A 14658-nucleotide genomic window follows, 5' to 3' on the forward strand; every position below is an offset into this window, starting at 1 on the left:
GAATTGAATAGATTAAACTTTGTCTAAGCCTGGCTAGAGTGGTGCTATAAGGCATCTTCCCAGTCCTCCCTTTAACTTAGAGAATACACATTCTGAAAGGCTGCCCTGATTGTTCCAAAAGGGCTTTCATTCACATCTCTGATTGGCAGTCAGGAGGTGCTTTAGAATGTAGGAGCCATGAGGTTTATCAGCTGAGCTCATCCTTTGCAAGAATGCAACTTCTCATTTGCAACAAGGCAAAAGGATTTATAATCTATTTTTGTTGGGGCAAGCTGTTGTGAGTTTGCTCTGAAAAAATAAACATGTGAAAAAGCCACTGGATAACTTTGATTGTAAGTTACTATTGAAGCTTTTATGTTACTCAAGGAAAAGAAAGATGCATTATTTGGTAAAGCAGCAAAGTGAATAACATTATCAAGCTTTTTGACATACTCAATTTTTTTCAATTTCTCTGGTCTCCCCCCCCCACACACAAAAAAATCATGATAAATTACAATGCTGTATTTGCTTCCCAAACAGAAATTACCTAGCATACAATACTAATTAATTCAACAAGTCTTTTTCACTAAAAATATTTAAAATATTCATAATATGCAAGAGAACTTTAGACATGTCACATTGTGTTGCATTTACATGGCAAATAGCAAGTAATTTCACAAATAATAGAAAATTCTATTTATGCTAGAATTCAGTTTTCATTCAAACATGATTCCTCCTTTATGGGCAGTTCATGAATTATTCAATATAGCAAATGTCACATTCTCCATAAATCAATTAAGCATCAAAGGCATGTAGTGTATAGTTTTACTAGAAGAAACCTCATCATAATAAAAGCCAAGTTAGCTCACAATCTTTTGTAAACCAAAGAAATATAATGCTAGCCAAAAGACTTTCTAACTTATTCTACCATGTGATTTTGAATCAGCTCTTTAGGACTGTGTTTACATGAAACAACAGCCTGAAAATCCTGTCTCTCTTCCACTGAAACAGTATTTATTGTCAAAACAATAGAAATTCTTGGGTTTTTTTTTTTTTTTTTTTTTTTTTTTTACCATTCAACACGATGATCCTTGTTCAGTACTTCAGAGCTGAAGTCTAACTTCTTTTCCCAAACACTCAAAGCATCAGCGTTTCGATTGAAGTTTCTTACACCATCCCCCACCCCCAAACGCCAAAATCAAATCTTTCTCAAAGAGACTTACCCCAAGAAAGAGTGTGCTAGATGAGAGAATGTGCTCATGCCTGTAGATAGTTAGCTAATAAACTTGTAAACTGGCAACTCGCACTTTGGAAGCGCATATTTTTATCCATAAAAAAAAAAAAAAACAAAACAAAAAACAAAAAAACAGGGAAAGGTTAGCCCAGCCCAAAAAGAGCAGACTCTGGGCTGCCGCAGCTCCTTACTGCAAACCGCTCATTCTGAAAATGTGAGCTTATTTACATTTATCTCTTTCCCTTTGTTAAGGACTAGCCCTCTTTAATGCTGTAGCCCGCATGCCTTTAACAAACAGGACACAAGAAAAGGCCCAAAGTCCTTGCTGGAGCCGAGGGCCGCCAGGGGAACTCTTGGGGGTCTCAATAGGAAATGCTTTTCATTGGATAAGGAGGCATTATTAGGAGCCGTGATCCCGCCCAATCCCCTGTGCTTCATAGTTCCCTTAGTCACCAATCGCTGGACTGAAGAAGTTTTTCCTTAAAGAGCATTGCCCAGGAAAAGCAGTTTCACAGTCAAGAATTAGTGGCTTAAGTGCCACTTGACAATATAAAAAGTGTCTTTCCTGACCAATTAATTCACAGAGAAAGCTTGTCTGCCTGTCTTTGCAGCAGGACCGCTACCCTCTTACAATTCTAATGAGAAGGAGGAGGAGACAAAACTCCAAACTGGGAGGAGCAGCCCTGTTTGCTCCTAAGTTTTTTAAAACAATCACAGAAAATATTAGTAAGAATTAAGGAGAGGGCAGGGGGAAAGGCAAAAGAAACTGGAAATACATGGTTATCACAGTTTGCATAATTGAATTTCTGTCACTCTCCAAAACAAAATTCAATTCAATACCATAGTCACTTACTTAAGCCAGAAAAAAGAAATAAAAAATGCCTTCAGACTGTCCTAGTGAAGTTGCCCAGAGCTATAATACTCGCCTTACATGATCCAGGCAATGCTCAGTAGCAAAAGGAAAGCCATTTCTCTTAAATAACTGCATGGCAGGAAGTGTAATTGCCATGAAATTTTCGGAGGTTTACTAAAAGTAAATAGTTCAGATGCAATTTGTTCATAGAGAGCCGTTACCTTCTACTCTGCCCCACGTTTGCCCTAGACAAGTTCTGAACCTTATAGGTGGACTGGACTGCCTTGGTCAACCACACTGCTTCCCCCTTGGCCTCCAGTTTTCTTTCTTCTCCTCCCTCTCCCTGATCTGAGTTTGTTGTGGAAACTTCTCTTTTGTAACAGCCATTGCTAGCCTTTCCCTACTACCAGAAACTCCTCCCCTTGCCCATCCCTTTCTCCTCTACCTCCACACACTGCCAACACCACCACCAACAGCAACGTCCTGCCCCTTCTTAGGAATGAAACCCCTTGGCAGGGATACGTTGCTTCCCTTTTTCTGGGCAGAACCATGGCCCCCAGGTGAATGGGAGAACCTCCATCTGCTTCATAACTTCAATCTACATAGTTAAGCTACATCCCAAATTAAATGTGTACCATGCTTGTTTATCTTCATGTTCCCTTCAGACCTGTTTTGGAGCTTCCCTTACTAACCATCTGTAACAGGTTATTGTGAAGTTGACACTAGCCTTACTGACTCTGGAAAAAAAAAATCTCTTTTCTACAGCTTCCTCTTCCACATCCCTGTTTTCTGTTACTTCCTGCCTGCCTCAGGTTAGCTTATTTCTATCTCTTGCTGGCACTGACTATATCATCACTCGTTGTCTTCCTTCTCATTTACTCTGGGCCTAGAGCAGCTTGTGATAGGCTAAAAAAAGTTAAAGATGAAATCACTCTCCTGCAGAACTTCATAATCTACTTGAAGGCAGAAAGACATACAGAGTAGTGAGATACCAAAGTGATTTCAAAAACAAAAACTATTCAAGTAGTTACAAGGAGGGTGAGTTCTGCCGTAGTTCAGGGAATGAAAACAAAGTGCCAGAGTGAGTGCCAAAAGTACTTCCCAGATAATGTGAGGTTTGAATAGAGTCTTAGCGTCGCCCAGAGCTTAAGTAACACAAACATGAAAAGGGGCAACTTTCCAGGCTCTTTGTGAGAAATGGTTAAATGGAGAAAATGAGGAGTGACCAGAGATAAGGAGCTTGGTTGTAAAAAGAAAAGAAAGGTAAGGAGAAGAACCTTTCCGGAAACAAGCTTTTGAAGCGCTAGGTGCAATAGTGACGGGCGCCTTTATCTCTAGTAATGCTCACTGTCTCTCAGCAAAACCAGCTCACTACCATTCCTCTCTTGGGATAAATTTTCCTCAGTCTTCCATTTCATCTCTCTCCTTCTCCCTGTGGGGTGTCTGTATCTTTCTGATGTATCTCCCAAATCATTTCTTATATGATATTTAAGGTATCACGTGCCCTCAGAGTATCACTCCTTCTCCGGCTAAACTTTGCTTTCAAAGAATCACTTCTATCTCCTAGAGTCATTTCTGATTTCTCTCACTATGCACATTTCCATCTCTCCTCTCTGACTGGAACACTCTCCTCATCCATAATAGTTCCTTCCCAACTGTAATTCTTACTCTTTCAGATACTTTTCGAGTAACCATGACTTTGTGGAACTCTCCCTTGATCCCTAGTTTAGGTCAAATATTCAATTATATGCATTATAATATTACAGACTTTTTTTCACTGTGTTTATTGCAGACATAACATCAAATGCTTTATGTGACCTATTTGCATGACAGTTTGACTATTGCTAATCTCTCCCCACCTAAACTCCGAAATTCCTTATTTGCTTATTTGCAGATTATCATTCATAGAAGTCCCTCTTCCTGATCCTTTCTCTTGACCAACAGAAGCAACTGTTTTGTTGTTATTGCTACTGCTGCTGCTCGATTTTCCTGCTGAAAACCATGTTATTTCATTTACTCCGGGCCTAGAGTAGCTTGTGATAGGCTAAAAAAAAAGTTAAAGGTGAAATCACTCTCCTGCAAAACTTCATACTCTACTTGAAGGCAGAAAGACCCCCAAGTGATTTCAAAAACAAAAACTATTCAAGTAGTTACAAGGAGGGTGTTGTCTAAGGACAAACAAAACTCCTTTGACAAGAAACTAAAACTTATAATCTACCATCTCCTTTCCATGCTGCAAATTGTAGATTTGCTTGCTTTGGTATCTGAAAGGCAGAAGGAGGGGAACTGAAAGCTTTTTCAGGGTGTTTTCCAAACAGCCCCAGTTTACAGCCACACTACTTAATCCAAAATATCCTTTTAAACAGGCCTTCTTTGAGGTGCTGATGTTTGTTCCGCAGGGGGTGGAGGAAGAATATGCAGCTGAAAAGAGCTTTCAAAATGACTTGAGAAAGAATATGGTTCACTTTCTTATCTGTTGGTGGGGAAAAGTAACTGAAATATTACTAAGTTCCAAATAAGAATTTACAAACTTTAATCAAAACAGTCCAGACACTTAGGACCTTCACACTCCAAACCTAAATCAAGTTTTCTTTTCTTTTCTTTTCTTTTCTTTTCTTTTCTTTTCTTTTCTTTTCTTTTCTTTTCTTTTCTTTTCTTTTCTTTTCTTTTCTTTTCTTTTCTTTTCTTCTTTTCTCTTCTGTTCTGTTCTGTTCTCTTCTCTTCTCTTCTTTTCTTTTCTTTTCTTTTTTTCTGCCAACCATATCAAAAAGCTGGGAAAATTCTAAGTGCCAGCAGCTCAAGACCATGCTAGTTTCCCCTAGAAACAGTTCAAATGGAAGTAAAGGATTTTAACTATGCCTCTGGATTCGAGTCTAGCTAACCATTTTGGTAACTTTTGAAATCTGTAAGATACATAGTGCCTATGCAAAGCCCTAAGCAAAGTTCTAGGGAGAGGGAGCTGATTAATTGCTAACTTTGCACTAATTAGCTACACAACCTTTTGCAAATACCTTGAAACCTTTCAGAAAACAAAGAGTCCTCTGGCCACTCTTTTGTATACAGTCTTCTTTTGTTTCAAGGAGGGGAAGATCAAGAGGTCAGACTCCCCACCAGTTCATTTAGGACACTGCTTCCTTGAAAGAACAGGAAAACAATTTTTCAAACACAGTCTCTGGAAGATTTTTTTTTTAACCTCAGCCTTTTTACTAGGTCACCTTCATCTCTCTCTTTGCTGTTTTTCAAACAGATGGGCTTTCCTTCTTCATAACTGAAGATCACTAATAAGGTCCTATTGCTTAGAGGCAAGGTTGGTAGAGAAAATGCGCTTCCTGAGCAATTTAAGCAAAGAACCTGGTAATCTTGAACGCTTGGCAGAAACTAGAAATATTTCAAGGTGGCAATAAACAATATAAAAATTTCCTAAGCAAACTATACTCTAGTGTAAGAATTATATTGATACTTCATCCTCTATGCACGGCACTCCACGGTGTAATTACTGTTCTTCCTGGTTTATACCTGGGAAAATAAGGTACAGAGAGGTGAACTCATGTGCAAAGATGAATTGAATTAATTTGCAAAGACTCACACAACTACTAATTTTTCTTTGAATTCTGATCATTTTTACCTATTCACCATCTTCATATTTTTCTTTGATACAGCGTTCAGATCTCCCCCTATATGATCTTATTAAAAAACGAGAGTCAGTATTCTATCCTTTGTGACTCAAACTGCTTGCTAGAAATTTAGAAATCTCACAACATGTAGCTGAAGAACTTTTCAAAAGTGTTACAAATAAATTTAAAAAACTCTAAGGATCTGTTTTGAGAGCTAAAGTCACTAGCTGAATTAAAAAAAAAAACAAATATAAAGGGTTTTTTTAATTGATTAAATTTGTTCTTTAACCATTTCACACCTGTACATAATACATACTAACCACTGTCACACTGCCCACTTTCTTCACCTCCCTACCCCTCTATCTACTTTCTTTATAAAACTCTTTCACACATTCCTCTCTATCTGTTTGCTTTTGAGACAGTGAGTTTAACCAGGGCCTTCTGAGTGATTATGGATTTGGAGGTATGTGTTGGAGCCTTGTGGGCTCAGCAGTGGGTACAAATAATAACAAAGATTATACTTCTCCCAGAAACCCCCAACAGTCAACAGTTTAACATTAAAGTGTGAGGGTGATGTGAGCCACTCCTTTCCCCATGATTGATTGTTGAGAGGGACTGCCTTGTGTGTGGCAATCAAGGTAGCTACAGTTGTGAGTTCACAATTGCAATGGTCATGTTGAGTCTAAAGAATGGCATTTCACAGCCTTTTACCCTGTCTTCTGGCTCTTATACACCTCTTACTCCCTCTGCGATAGTCTCTAAGACTTAAGGTGATGGAAATGTCTTATTTACAGATGAACCATCAACAGTCACTTATTCTCAGAATCTTGGACAACCATGAGTCATGACATTCACTGTAGTCCAGTTTAAAGAGAGGCTTCTCTGATTAGGATTGAGAGTAGACTTTTTCTATGATATATATATGGAAAGCAGTCCGATGCTGTGTCAATTAAAATATAATAATATGTTCCTCAGACCTGGGTTGTTGACCAGACTTACACTCCAAGGAGCAGGCCTCCAATCCAATCAGAAAACAGCTGGACAACATTTGTATCACCCGAATATTGGGTTTTTGATTCACAGCCTTCAAAGATGAGCAAAACCAATGATGTGTTTTCTCATCCAAGCACACACTGACTCTTAGAGATGGTGATGAGGGATGAAGTAAAGGAGGGAGATTGCAGGGAAGATATAAATTTTCCTAACAATACTAATGACTAGGTCTACCAAGCCAAATTCAAGTAATCTAAAATCATGTTTAGTAAACATATTATGTATGTTTGAGTATAAGCTATATATTGGAAAACCTAAAACAGCCACAAAAGAAACATGCAATATAAAAGAAAGAAAGAAAGAAAGAAAGAGAGAGAGAGAGAGAGAGAGAGAGAGAGAGAGAGAGAGAAAGAAAGAAAGAAAGAAAGAAAGAAAGAAAGAAAGTAAGTCACCAAAACGATTAATGAAAAAGTACAGTACAAAGTAACCCCTTTGAAAATTGAGAGGAATATAGGACAAAAATAGTTGTGAAATATATATTTTTTAAAAAGGCAAAATGTCATGTATGAATATAAACATATCAGCAATAGCATGATTGAGTAGAAAACCAAACCAAATGGGCAAATTGTGAGACTGAATTGTAACACAAAATCCTTGGGTGGGGCTATACTCAGTAGTATAGGACTTGTCTAGCAAGCAAGCAAAGGCCTTGATTCAATCCTTAGCACTTAAGCACTTAGGAGGCTGAGATAGGAGAATTGCCATAAATTTGAGGCCAGCTTAAGATACATAGTGAGTTACAGGCCAACCTGAACTACAGTGCAAGATCTTATCACCAAATGACAAAAAAAAGATCTACTTAGATCTATAAGGCACGTTTAAAATAATAATAGTAATAAGCAAATAAATTGAATGTAAAAGAACAGAAAAAATATACCTTAAAATAATGAACAAAAATGAGCTAGAATCTTTACATTTGCATTAGGAAAATAGATTTTAAAATAAAGAAATGAACATCTGCTATTAAAGATTAATGGATATTTTTAAAATTTATTTGTGTATATGAGTAAACTGTAGCTGTCTTCAGACACACCAGAAGAGGGCATCAGATCCCATTACAGATGGTTGTGAGCCACCATGTGGGTGCTGGGATGTGAACTCAGGACCTCTGGAAGAGCAGTCAGTGCTCTTAACCGCTAAGCCATCTCTCCAGCCCAAATAAATGGATATTTGTACATATAAGTAGAAAGACAAGATACAAGACAACAGCTTATGTATATAAAGAGATAAGTGGACAATTCATCAATATTGAATAAAAACTTCACCACTGTTAATAGTGGATAAAATTACCACACAAGTAATCAAAATAGTTCTAGAATATTAAAAAATATTAAACAATTAGATCTACAATAAATATGTAGAACACAAAACAACATAGACTTATACATCTCTTCAAGTGCACAATATTATAGGTAGACCACATTCTTAGACCATAGAAAATAAGATTAAAATTGTGAAAAATATTGATAACCCTAGAGAAATTAGAGATAACCAACAGAAATTTGGGGAATTAAAATCTTGTGAAGATTAAATAATATAGTTCTAATTACCAGTATGTCAAAAAGGAATCATCATAGAAAGTAATTTTAAATTGATAAACATGAAAATGTATAAAAAAAAACCTTTAATAATGCAGCTAAAACACTTCCTTCCCTGAAGGATATTTATATCTGCAAATAATGAATTAGACAACAATAAGTAACTAAAAAAATGTCTACTCTTTCACAAGAATAGACAAATGACAGATATTAGGTAGAGATAGATAGGTAGATAGATAGATAACTCAAATACAAAGAAACTACATGAAAAGAATTAACAATTATTGTATATAAAATAATAAAATTCTTAGTAGAAAAAAATGGAAAAAAATCATGAAATTAAAATTCACTTTTGACTAAATTAACAAAATTGACAAACTTAGCTAGACAAAATCAGAGGTCAAAGAGTAAACATAACTATTATTGTCCTTACAAAATAGAAGTATTGCCAGGCGGTGGTGGCGCACGCCTTTAATTCCAGCACTTGGGAGGCAGTGGCAGGCGGATTTCTGACTTCAAGGCCAGCCTGGTCTACAAAGTGAGTTCCATGACAGCCAGGGCTACACAGAGAAACCCTGTCTCGAAAAACCAAAAACAAAAAAAAAGTATTATAATTGAAAGTATTATAATTACATGTTAAATTTGAAATCTAAATCAAATGAATTCTTAGAAATACACCAATTATCAACATTAGAAATAAATTAAAAATGTGCATAGATAAAGACCCAAAAGGGGGTCTAAATTATTGTGTAAGGATTAGAATATGCTAAGGAAAAGATGTCTTTACTGGTAGATTTTCCTATCATTTAGGGAATAATCAATCCTCACATACTTCCTTAAAATATAAAAGAAAGAAACATTCAATCTACCCTGTAAGACTAGAGGTTTTTTTCATGTGTGTGTGTGTGTGTGTGTGTGTGTGTGTGTGTGTGTGTGTGTGTATGTGTAGGCTGGAGAGATGGTTCAGTGGTTAAGAGCATGGCCTCTCACAGCCATTTGTAACTCCAGTTCCAGAACATCTGACATCCTTTCCTGGCCTCTGCAGGTGCTGCATGAATATAGTGCACAAACATACATAGTACAAAGTAACTAAACACATAAAAGGAAATAGTTTTTAAAAATTAAAATTATCAAGAAGCATATAAAAATGATTTTTCATGACCAAGTAAGGTATGTACTGAAATACAAGGTTGTTTCGACATATGAAAAATCAGAGTAATTCATCATATTTGCAGGATAAAGGACAAACTATATTACAGACAAAACAGCAAAAATAATTGACACAATTCAGTAGACATTCAAGAACACACACTAAACAGACTAAGGATAGAACAGAAACTCAGTATGCTGAAGAACATCTTTAAAAAACAAAATCCAGAGCTAATGTCATACTCAATAACAAAAGACTGAAAACATTCTCCCCCAAATTAACACCAAGAATGAATGTCTATTTTAAGTATTTTCCTCAATATAGTACTAGAAAAAAAAACGAACAATTAGGCAAGGAACAGAAATAAATATCATTCAACTAAGAAAAAGAGTAAAGTATTCAAACAGCATGACCTTGTATTCTTAAAACATTGCAGAGATTCAGAGCAAAACTATCAAGAATAAACAAGACCACAGGGTTTCAAGATATAAGATTAATATATAAAATAATTACTTTCTATAAACTAGTAATGAGCAATGTATTAGTGAAACCAAGAGAACAATTTCATTTACATTCACAATAGCAAAATTCTAAAGAAAATACTTGGGGGTTCATCAGGTAAAAGTGCATACTGCTCTTAGAGAGGACCCAAAGATGCTACAGCTTATAACTAGGCAGAATTGAGATAGTTGGGGTTGGTGTTCCTGTCCTTGGGGTAGGAGGAGATCATAAAGGGGAGAAAAAGGTTGCTAGAGGCCTAAGATGCCATGGCTTAGAAGTCAAGAAAGTATGGCCCTGAGGGCTGGCCAATTGGGGTTAAGAGCAGCCCAGATGGAAAATAGTAAATAACAACTCGGGATTATTGATAGGAAACAGATTTTAAAAGCATAGAGATGGGGCTGGAGAGATGGCTCAGCAGTTAAGAGCACTGACTGATCTTCCGAAGGTCTTGAGTTCAAATCCCAGCAACTACATGGTGGTTCACAACCATCAATAATGAGATCTGACGCCCTCTTCTGGTGCTGTCTGAAGACAGCTTAGATATAATTATAAATATATAAATATATAATAATAAATATTTTAAAAAGCATAGAGGGTAGATATATAGCCAGCTCTAGTGCTGGTTAAGGCGTATTGTAAATATTAAAGATTGTGTATGTCTTTTATCTGTGAACTAAATAGTCAAAGATGAGGCAGAAACCCTAGACTGAGATTAAATTTGCTACAACAGCAGAAATAATTACCTTTAAACAATACATGCTTTATATTAAGAAATGCTTTTTTAATTAGTATTTTTGGTTTTAAATTTTTATATGATGTTATATGAATCTGTAGATGTTCTTTCAAAGAGTCAAATAAATTCTTAAAAGAGTATAAAGATGTTACATAGAGTTAACATGTGTACAAGTAACATCACTCTTTGAAATATATTCAAAGAAATGAAATGCGTATCTGTCCAAAAACCTATACACTGTTATTTGTAGTAGACCCAAATGGCAAAACACAAATAAATGTTCATCAATTCATAAATAAAAACATAAAATGTGACACATCCATACAACGGAATATAATTTAGCTTCATAAAAACTAAGTACTAGAGGGACAAGGTAGCACATGCCTTAAATCTCAGCACTCTAGAGACAGAAGTAGGTAGATCTCTGGGTTCAAGGCCAACCAAGTGTACATAGTGATCTCCAGGACAGCCCAACCTCTACAGAAAGACTCTGCCTCAAAAGGAAATGAAGTATTGATATATCCATTAAAGATTAAAATATTCTGCTACGAAAAAGATAGTCATAAAGGATCACAGATTGTCATATTGCAGTTTTATGAAATGTCTGAAATACAGAGATCTCTAGAGACAGAAAATTAGTTGTGTGGGGCCCACATTGGTAGAAGGAACAGAATATGTAGTGACTATTACTGAGTTCTAAATCCCCTTTAAGGTACTAACCCCTATTAAATCAGGCTATTTTGACAATTATACTGTTAAGGAGTTATATGAACAGCAGAATACTATTCTTTAAGTGGTAAAATTTAGTGATGTATAAATTATACATAAGTAAAATATGTCAAAAAAAAAGAAAAATAAAATCTAAAATCTTAAGGGCTTTCAATTTTTGGAGTTTGTTCTTAAATCTAACCAATTGTATCCTCATGACTATTCTTTCTTGTCTATTTTGTTTGTGAAACATTCTACTGAGTTCTTTTGAACTCAAAATAAAATGACCATTCAAAAATTCCATTACAGTTTCTATCCATAATTGCTACCAAATCTATTTACCATTCATTTCTGAAATATTTTTCCCCTTTTCTTTCTCCCTCTTGCTCTAGCCCCCTCTTGTCCCGGGTCCTGCTCAGGTTGCTGAGATTTTAATTTATGACCTCCAGAAGAGCAGTCAGTGCTCTTAACTGCTGAGCCATCTCACCAGTCCTTCTGAAATATTCTTAATGCACAAGACACAGTAGGTGCTGTAAATGATAGAGTTCAGTATTTGACTCTCCAACCATCTGGCAGATTTGAAACCAAAATGCTGTACCACAAGTCAAGACAGAGGGAAATCCAGATGAATGTATCAGAGGAAAATTGACGGAGAAACTTTCCAGCCTGGATGATGAAGAGGCATTTGGTTTGGTGCAATGGCACTCCAGACTGGGGGGGGGGGGGAGGAAAACAGAAATATAGGCAGAAAAGAAATTCCCTGCAAGTTCCTAGACTATACAACTGCCAGGATAACTTCAGTTACCGGAAGTACTGGAACGTCATAAAGTATAGTTCCTTTTAAATATATGACAATTCATATTCCCCATCTCTAACCTCAAGTATATTTGAATCAGTGAGGCATTCTTGTGTTCCTCCTTATACTACTCTGCCTCATAGTTGTTAAAGAGCTCAGTTTTCATGGTCCCATGGGGTAATAAAGTAATTCATTATTTTTTGAGGTCAAAATTGATACAGTGCCTCAGGAGGTAGCCCAAAAGTAAAATTAAAAAACATTCTAAGCCCTCTCATCTCAGATACATACACACACACACACACACACACACTCAAAAACTCCCCTGATGATTTTTTACTTCAAGAGTTTTAAATTATTATGCTTCACAATTTAAAATAGTTTCAGGTTTACAGAAAAATTGAACAGAAAGTACAGAGAGTTCCGACATACTAACTCCACCCACCAAACCCAGTTCCCTTTATTACTAACATCTTGCATTACTATGGTTCATTTGTTCCAAGTGATGAACTAATATTGATACATTATTATTATCTAAAATGTATAATTTATAATAATGCTCATTTTGTTTATTACACAATTCTGTGATCTTTATAAATGCATAATGGCATATCTACCATTATAGTGTTATACAAAACAGTTCCACTGTACTGATTATTCCCTGTGCTCCATCCCTTCTCTCTTCCCCCCACCTTCTTGAACCCTTGGCAGCTACAGATAGTCCTACTGGCTCTGTATTTAATCTTTACCAAAATGTAATGTAGTTGGAATTATTCAATATGTAGACTTTCAGACTGATGCTTTCATTTAGCAATATGAATTTAATATTCCTTAGCTTTAAAAAAAACTAGGTGTACTTATGCTATCATGAGTGTTTTATCTTCATGTATGCATGTGTATCACATCCATGTACAGTGCTCATGGAGGTCAGAAGAGAGCTTCAGATACAGCTAAACTAGAGATACAGGTGGGTTTGAGCCACCATGTGGCTACAGGGAAAAACTCAGGTCCTTTTCAAAAAACAACAAAGGTTCTTAACCACTTAACTGTCTCTTCAACCCCTTCCTCCATGTCTTTAGTGGTATATTTCCATACCTTATTTCTTTCTGACACTAAACAATATCCTGTCAAATAGATGGATTATGGTTTATTGTTTTACTACTGTAAAACATCTTAGTCACCTTCAACTTTCAGGAGCTATGAAGAAGTTTACTCTGAATGCCCATGGGCAAGTGTTTGAAGGTAAATTTGCAGCTGATGTAGGTAGAGAGTTCCTACATACTACCTCCACCCACCAACCCCAGTATGGTATATACTACTATATACTATGATAAAGTTGTTTGTTGAGGGGTATATTAAAAAGACCGGCATGTTCCTGCACTATGCCGGGTCCATGGCTCCAGCGGGGTGTTCTCAACTCAGCAGTCTCTAGCCCAGAGCTCCCAAAATGTCTGTACCCAACTCACTAAGTTCCCTTGGTTGGTCGCTGTCACACCAGCCCCACACAATGACCACCCACCCCGTGGTCAGCTGCCACAACACCCAGCAAACTGGTAGAAACAAAACTCTTGAATCTTATAACTAAACAGTCACATTTATATATCAATAAATTCTCAATTTACAAGATGCCCACATAATAATTTCAGGGCCAACTGAAAATGGTACAAGCTGCCCACCTAGATGAGACAAGTTACCCCAATTATTCTATGTCTATATGACAACATATCTACCTGTGACTATTTAAAGCCACGCTGGTTCTGAATCATCCTGTCTACCACCCTCCATCTTGCTTGCTTCCCTCTCTCCTGAGTGGCTTTCTGTCCTTGCAACACTTAGCTCCACCTCCCTTTTCCCTGTCCAATCACAGGCCTCCTGCTGCACTAATATTTTAATGTAATTGGACAGGGAAAATCCTGCCACAGTTGTTTACCTTCTCTTGGCCATTCATGGTTAATTCTATATCTAATTAATAACCAAAGAGCATGTATTGGTTATGTTATCATCACTGAGACAAAATGCTCTCAGGGATGAACTATTTATTTTAGCTTATGGTTCCACAAACTTTCCTCCATCCTCACTTGGTCTCATGCTCTTGACAACAGCAGTGAGTGATGGAAGAGTTTCTTCAATTCATTTCAGACAGACAACAGACAGAGTGGATATAGCCCCCAAGGGACATGTCCCTAAGGACCTACATTCCGCAAGTAGGCACTGCGTCCTAATATTGCCACCATATTATTAATTTTTCAGAGAATTAATGCATCAGTTATATCAGAGCCCTCATGGCCAGACCCTCTCTGGCAATGTCTTGTAAGCATACCCAAAGATATGTGTCATTCATCTCCTAGGAGTTTCTGTATCCAATTAAGATAACAATCAAGATTAACTACAAAACCATCCCAAGTCAGGTACAGTATTCACACACGCAATCCCATCATTTTGGTAGCAGATCCATGAGAATTGTAGTTCTAGCCTGTACCACATACTGAAATCCTATCTCAA

The sequence above is a fragment of the Mus caroli genome, unplaced genomic scaffold (genome assembly GCF_978045245.1).
Source record: "Mus caroli unplaced genomic scaffold, Mus_caroli_1 scaffold_5, whole genome shotgun sequence".
Classification (NCBI taxonomy): Eukaryota; Metazoa; Chordata; class Mammalia; order Rodentia; family Muridae; genus Mus; species Mus caroli.